An 8,094-nucleotide genomic window follows, 5' to 3' on the forward strand; every position below is an offset into this window, starting at 1 on the left:
TGGACGTGCAAAACTTGTTCAATATCTGAACGTCTGACTAGGACCCCCTATGGACGTCTGTGGACGTGCAAAACTGGTTCAAAATCTGAACGTCTAACTAGGACCCCCTATGGACGTCTGTGGACGTGCAAAACTGGTTAAATATCTGAACGTCTGAATAGGGACTTTTTTCGACGTCTTTGGACGTGCAAAACAGGTTCGAAATTTAAACGTCTGACTGGGGACTCTTTTTGACGTCTGTGGACGTGCAAAACTGGTTCAAAATCTGAACGTCTGACTGGGGACTCTTTTTGACGTCTGTGGACGTGCAAAACTGGTTCAAAATCTGAACGTCTGACTAGGGACTCTTTTGGACGTCTGTGGACGTGCAAAACATGTTCAATATTTAAACGTCTGACTAGGGACTCTTTTTTACGTCTGTGGACGTGCAAAACAGGTTCAATATTTAAACGTCTGACTAGGGACTCTTTTTTACGTCTATGGACGTGCAAAATTGGTTTAATATCTGAACGTCTGACTAGGGACTCTTTTTGACGTCTGTGGACGTGCAAAACAGGTTCAAAATCTGAACGTCTGACTAGGGACTCTTTTTTACGTCTATGGACGTGCAAAACTGGTTTAATATCTGAACGTCTGACTAGGGACTCTTTTTGACGTCTGTGGACGTGCAAAACTGGTTTAATATCTGAACGTCTGACTAGGGACTCTTTTTGACGTCTGTGGACGTGCAAAACTGGTTCAAAATCTGAACGTCTGACTAGGGACTCTTTTTTACGTCTATGGACGTGCAAAACTGGTTTAATATCTGAACGTCTGACTAGGGACTCTTTTTTACGTCTATGGACGTGCAAAACTGGTTTAATATCTGAACGTCTGACTAGGGACTCTTTTTGACGTCTGTGGACGTGCAAAACTGGTTCAAAATCTGAACATCTGACTAGGGACTCTTTTGGACGTCTGTGGACGTGCAAAACAGATTCAATATCTGAACGTCTGACTAGGGACTTTTTTGGACGTCTATGGACGTGCAAAACTGGTTTAATATCTGAACGTCTGACTAGGGACTCTTTTGGATGTCTGTGGACATGCAAAACTGGTTCAAAATCTGAACATCTGACTAGGGAACCCTTTGGACATCTGTGGAAGTGCAAATTTGGTTTAATATCGAACATCTGAATAGGGACCCTTACTGTGGATATGTATGGATGTGCAAGAAAGCCAGGACTCCTTTTGGACAGAAGACTATTTCAGTATCTGAACCAATCTGAAATGTGTCATTGTGAAATGCAAAAAGTTTTTTGACAAATAGTCATACGAAATACTGGTAAATAAAAAAATTAAAATAATCACATTATTATGAAAATGGCAAATGATATTGCATAATAAGTTGATATTATGCAATCATTCTAAAATGAATCAATTATTTATTTGATATATGGATTAAGTAATAGAAACTGTGAAATTTTGGATGTGAATGTGTGCTCAAACTTGCACAGTGCATGCACATTTCCAGCATTAAAAGCAATTCAGTAGAATTACAACCCACTATCAAGTGGTGCAGAGCACGCTTCATGATTCTCTGGATCTTCCAAATAGGGTTGAGCCCACAAAGGGCCTAAAATGTTACAGATTTATATAAAAAATGTTGGAGTGGGATCATATGTGTATTTTTGTTTTTGTAAAGACTCCTAATTCAATGTTGATTTAGCACATATATCTCATCACAAAATGTCCTGATGTCATTGGAGGACACAGAATCCTGTACTGATGAACAAATATAGCAAATACGTATGTGTGAGATTAGGGTTAGGGTTAGGGTTAGGGTTAGGGTTACCCTAACCCTAGCACAAAATATTTCAATATACAGCAAAGAAGGAAAATCAGAAGCTAAATCGATAATAAAGAAAGAAGTTATGAGAATGTGGCAGGAACAATAGAATAGAGGAAACAAGGGAGGGGAACTATGTTTATAAACCCTTAAGTTGGGGTACGAAGGGGGAAATCATTGCAAGGTTACAGTTAGGGCACACTAGACCAAACAAAACTCTGCATCTAATAGGGAAGCATGATACTGGTTTATGTAATAATTGCAATGTACCTGATCAGCAGAGTATTGTTATGATGTGTAATAAATATGATAGCATAGTGAAGAGGAAAATTTAGGGCATGGGAGGGATTTTAAAAGAAATATTAAATAAATCATCAGGCCATAAAATAATGTAATATTTATTTTTAGTTTCTAAGAGCTACCAAGCTGGATAAAATCATTTGTTTTATTTATTTATTTCGTATAATGACATAGCATGTAAGCCAGAGATCATTTATAACCTGAGGGTGGCGGTAATGCACTAAAACAGTTTGCGACCGCCGTTAAAAAATCAAAGAAGAAGAATCGCACGTCACACTGCAAAGTCACCAGGAAAAGTATCCTGCCGATGAAAGAGGCTGCTGACACGTGGAGAGAGACACTGCCTTAATTGGACTAAAACCCTAAAACAGGTAAGTAAACATTAAAAAAAAATTAATTTAATATGTTATTCAGTTGAGAGATGATATCAGATGAATTGGAAGTCACACATGCCCCCTAATACCTTGAAAAACTTCTTAAAACTGCGGCAATTTGCGCGGGCACATTAACCGAAAAGTCGACAAATGCGCCCGCGCGTTCTGCTGTTTTTTTTTTTTTTTTTTTTTTTTTTTCACATAGCAGCAAAATAGACTTAAAATACTCCGTCATTTATGGTCATACAGACTTGAAATATGGAAAAATAAACTGTAAAATGTCTTTTTTATGTGTCCACTTACAATCGAAACAAAACATTATGCTTTTGTGTGCTTTCTGCCTCTCCTTCTACATGAACTTTTTTTCTGGAGCAGGTCTCTAAACGTAAGCAAAACTCAGCAAATACACACTGTCAAGAGTAATCTTTATAATAATTTAAGTGTTTACTTTTTAATTATCTAATTCAAAACGAAAGAGAATATTCTGTTTATGTAATCTATATAAAAAGAGAGACGTTAGTCGTTCTCATGGCAACTCATTATCTGCTAATCACCCGCTGAAAGCGCGCGCTATTCAAACGTAAATATCTTTGTTCTAATATGAATCGCGTTTGTATGCGTGAATGAACGGCTCAGATGCTCGTTTACTACAATTACAACATGCTATTTTTACATGAACGTAACGCTATTATAGTTTAGCTTTTCCTTAACTATATTGCAATACTGAGATGAGTAAAAATCTGCTGAAATATGTTCATGAAATATGTTGTTTAAATAAAATGCAATGTTTTAAACGTATGCTATTACACTGCAAATTAAAATGGATACGCCCTATATTAATGTATCATAAAATATATATGCTTGAGACGAAATATGAATGTTTTTAGACAATACTAATGAATCCTTAACTTTGAAATACGTATGATAAAATTTATGCTTTTTACAAAGGAAAAATTACACTTGGAATAGTTAAAATTGTAATTGTTGTTGACTTTCATATTATTGTGTTTCATTAGTCACAATTTTGGGGAGAGGATAAATATTCCAAACCTGTCTGAAAATACAATATGATGATTAACTGCACAATTACTAGAAATGTTTACATTGGATATTATAAAATTTGCTTGCATAAAAATTTGTTTAACTTTAAACCAATTCTGTAGAATGGCCCATATATCCTATTTGAACAGGATTTGTTTCCAGGTATGACTGTGGGCTTTTGACTTTCATTTATATTAGTATTATTTTGTTAACTATATGCTAAATAAATTAAAAGCAATATACTGTGTCTGTGTGTGTGTATACATTTCTTGTCAGCAGTCTTCTTAGGTGTGTCTTCTTAGCTACAATTAAGTTTTAAGAGTTTTTATCCAGTCATCAATGGCTTATTGATCATTATAGGTATTATCAATAATTAAGTTGTTGTTGCTAGTTTGAGTCGAGAAATACACATTTCAGCATTATCATCAATAATCTGTGTGTGCATTTTCCTTGAGAACCAAGCAAGTTGACTCATGAAACCATTTGTTTATTATATCGTGATTGCATATCTCAATCACAATATTGACCTCAATAATTCCAATGACAATGACATTTTCCCCAAATCGTGCAGCCCTTGCCAGAAGTATATAGCCTAGATATCTTTACACTGTCCGCTCAGTACAACAGAGGCAGGAGCTCTGCACTGGGGTTGCTCGAGTTATATGGGCACACAACTTGCTACAAGAGCTATATCCACTATTACGAACAATAAAGTAATATTTGACAAATTTTGTCTTTCAGATTCTGAAAATGTTCAAAGGCCAATCTCAAGATACTCTGGGAGGTCTTTCTCAGAGCAAATGGTCACTTCTAAGAGGTTTGTTTAATCGATTCCAGAAAACAACAGTGTCCCATGCCCCCATTTCTTTAATTCACTCTTGGCACTCTCACCCATGCTACAGTTCCTGTAGATTACCACACACATGTAATTTCTAAATGGTGAATTTGTTTCTTCAGGCTCTTTACCAACCGGCTGATGGCAAAATTCAATATGAAGGGGAAGGTGAAGAAGCAGAAACTGCCTCTGGAGACGACTAAAACTTTTGAAAGGTAAAGGTACACAAATTATGTTAGTATTATTATAATAAAATGATACCCAATTGTACTTTTTAAACTGGTAACCTACTGAACAAACTTTTAAAAAAATTGCAAATTGAAAAGCACATGCTACATGCATAAAGTTTAAAAACACAATGAACTAATTTCTTTTTTTTTTACTTTTTTTTTTACATTGTTCTATTTTAATAAATTAAAAGCACTCAGATAGACAAAAGTGAGGGTAAGCATTAAGACAATTCATCAAGACAAAGTTAATCATTCAAGGGCTGTGAGTATTTTCTCTTTGCCTTTTGTTTGATTCACATTAATGATGCCATCATCAGAAGGTTTATTAGACTGAATGCAGATCAAATAATACCAATCTCCCCTTTTCTCCAAACTATTTACACCAATTTAAGATATGAACTGTTTAAGTGAATACTCTCCAATCCGGTCATTTTGACATATTTTGTTGTGTATTTGATGGTTAAATGCGCACACAAAGCCTAAAATATAATTTCCTTGTCTAGTTGCGGTCGGTTTCGGTGCGCACACACATAAGCCACCTTGAAGTTGGAAACAGCGTCCCTTGCTCGAAATTATTGTCCATTATTACATGGCTTGGTTGAACTCTAATGTAGAAAGCGGTGTGTTATTTCTTGATAACACATCTGCTAAGTATAACACACCGTTGCCATGAAAAACAGGTTTGCTATAGACGCAGGATTCTAACCGTAGAGACGTAACGGAGTATTTTCTTTAGCAGAAGCAATACAATCCTTTTTAAATGAATAAACTCCTTTTTAAATAAATTTTTTATGTCAAATTATTAATTTATTTGGTGGGTAGCCATGTAATAAGCGGGATAATGTAGAGCGAGGCGGTTGTTATAGCGAATACAACCACTTCAGGCAGATTCAAGACCCCTCCGCATCAGCCTGCGGGGTTGTATTCGCTATAACATCCGCCTTGCTTTACATTATCCCTTACTTAAATAGCTCTTTTTTATTATCAAACAAGTAACCGCAATGCAACAGTAGAGACTGCATTTTACAACAACTCTCTTCTGCATTGCAAATATCAAAAATGCATCATAGACAGATGATTTAATATTATCTCGTATAGAAACGGCTGGCAAAGATGGAATTTGCAAGATAACATCTATATTTCATTAATAAATAGTAAGTGCATTTTCTCAATTTCTCCAGTACTGACAGCAGAACTGATAACGCTGGAGCTGGATACTTCACTGGATTACCTCTTTCTAAACTCATCTACAAGTAATCTAGTATTTGCTAAAATGGAAGTTATAGTATCCAAAAGCATTACATTTGGGCTGTGCTTGAGAAATTTTATTATATGCAGTCTCTCTCAATTCATGATTGCTATCTTAAATATCTTGTCACCCAAGGCCACTGTCTATTGCAGTCTTACACCTTCCTAACATACAGCGACGCGAGTTTACAGAACCCATTTTCAGTCATTTGTTTGCTGCCATATACCACACCAGTCACCATTGGTCACTGTAGTATTGCCACTTCAAGGATTAGTTCACCTCAAAATGAAAATTTCCTGATAATTTACTCACCCCAATGCCATCCAAGATATTCATGTCTTTCTTTCTTCAGAGGAAAAGAAATTAAGTTTTTGAGGAAAACATTCCAGGATTTTTCTCCACACAATGGACTTCAACGGTAACCAAATTGTTGAAGTCCAAATCAATGCAGTTTCATGCTGGACGTAGGCAGAAGTACCGCCCCGTTGTTTACAAAGTGAACTTGCGAAGACTAATACAAACCATTTTAAATAAACTGACAAAAATCCATAAATATGTCATTCAACATACAATAAATTTGAACAATCCTCCTCCACGCTTGTAAACAATGAGCCGGTATAAAAATATTGTATGTTAACTTGCAATGTTACTTATGGATTTTTTGTTTTTGTTCAACTCTTGCAGCTGCAGTCATAAAATGGGATAAAGAAGCTACAGAGGCTACAATCAAGCATCATGCAGCAGAACATCTTAAACGTGCCGTGGAGGGCATACAGGGGTGGAAATAATGAGGAATTTTACATGAGTACTGTAAGGCGCGTGTGTTTATTTCTAGTTTAGGGGACTTTATGTCTCTCTCCCCCTTTCCAACCACCCACCCCCAATCTTGGTCTGGAGTAATTTGTTTTTTGTTCACTTGGCAGTTCAGTGTAACCATTAGAGTTGTTTTATTTATCAGCCTGTTCATAATTTGCTGAAAACCTCATTAAAGATGGAAAAAAATTGTCATTTCAAACTATTTTTGCTTTTTTTTTAATCAATAATCAGATGTCACTTATTTCCAATTGCAAAAATATAAGGCTACTAAAAAGTATTTGCATGTTTTAGACAGGTGCATCAAAGGGATAGGTATTAATTTATTATTTACAATTTTAAAGCAGTAGTTCTGCACACTGCTTTTACTATGACTAGAATGAGTTTTATTGAATACCATGTTGTCATCCAACCTTGGAACAAAAGCCTGTTTGATGACCAAAATATGGTTTAATAAAGCTAATAGTAAAGCTAATTTCGTTTGTGCATCTTAAAATTTTGTATGAATGTTCTTTAGACGTCTGTAAGTGACGTTGAAATGACGTTGTGAAAACTTTCATTTACAATATTGTAAAGATGTTCCTTGGACATCAAAAATCAACATTTAAAAGAGATGTCTAATGAACGTTCACTATGTACGTCAATAGTGAACGCTAAAAAGACGTTTAAAAAAGACGTCAAAAACTTTCATTCTGGCTCTTCAGCGGACGTCTTCTGAACGTTCACTTTTTATGTCAGTTGGACGTCAACAGTGAACGTCAAAAAGACGTCTAAAAAAAGACGTCATAAAAACTTTCATTCTGGCTCTTCAGCGGACGTCTTCTGAACGTTCACTTTTTATGTCAGTTGGACGTCAACAGTGAACGTCAAAAAGACGTCTATAAAGACGTTCAAGCTGACTCTTCATTGGACGTCTTTTGAACGTTCACCTTTTATGTCACTTGGACGTCAACATTGAACGTCAAAAAGACGTCTAAAAAAGACGTCATAAAAACTTTCATTCTGGCTCCTCAGCGGACGTCTTCTGAACGTTCACTTTTTATGTCAGTTGGACGTCAACATTGAACGTCAAAAAGACGTCTAAAAAAGACGTCATAAAAACTTTCATTCTGGCTCCTCAGTGGACGTCTTCTGAACGTTCACTTTTTATGTCAGTTGGACGTCAACAGTGAACGTCAAAAAGACGTCTAAAAAAGACGTTCAAGCTGACTCTTCATTGGACGTCTTTTGAACGTTGACTTTTTATGTCACTTGGACGTCAACATTGAACGTCAAAAAGACGTCTAAAAAAGACGTCATAAAAACTTTCATTCTGGCTACTCAGTGGACGTCTTCTGAACGTTCGACAAAGACGTTGTAATGACGTCGTTTGGACGTGTCTGTGCTCAGTGGGTACTTTGGGGGAGCAGGAGAATAAGTTGAGT

General features: G+C 36.1%; 1 long non-coding RNA gene across 1 annotated transcript; it reads left to right on the forward strand.

Moving 5' to 3' along the window:
• Positions 1-2,364: 2,364 nt before the first annotated feature.
• On the forward strand, positions 2,365-6,865 carry LOC311286611. Its single transcript, XR_014626594.1, has 4 exons — positions 2,365-2,499; positions 4,285-4,360; positions 4,501-4,593; positions 6,542-6,865. It is a non-coding gene; the product is annotated as an uncharacterized lncRNA (long non-coding RNA).
• Positions 6,866-8,094: the final 1,229 nt, after the last annotated feature.

This window comes from Rutilus rutilus, assembly GCF_951802725.1.
Source record: "Rutilus rutilus genome assembly, chromosome: 2".
In the NCBI taxonomy this organism is placed as follows: Eukaryota; Metazoa; Chordata; class Actinopteri; order Cypriniformes; family Leuciscidae; genus Rutilus; species Rutilus rutilus.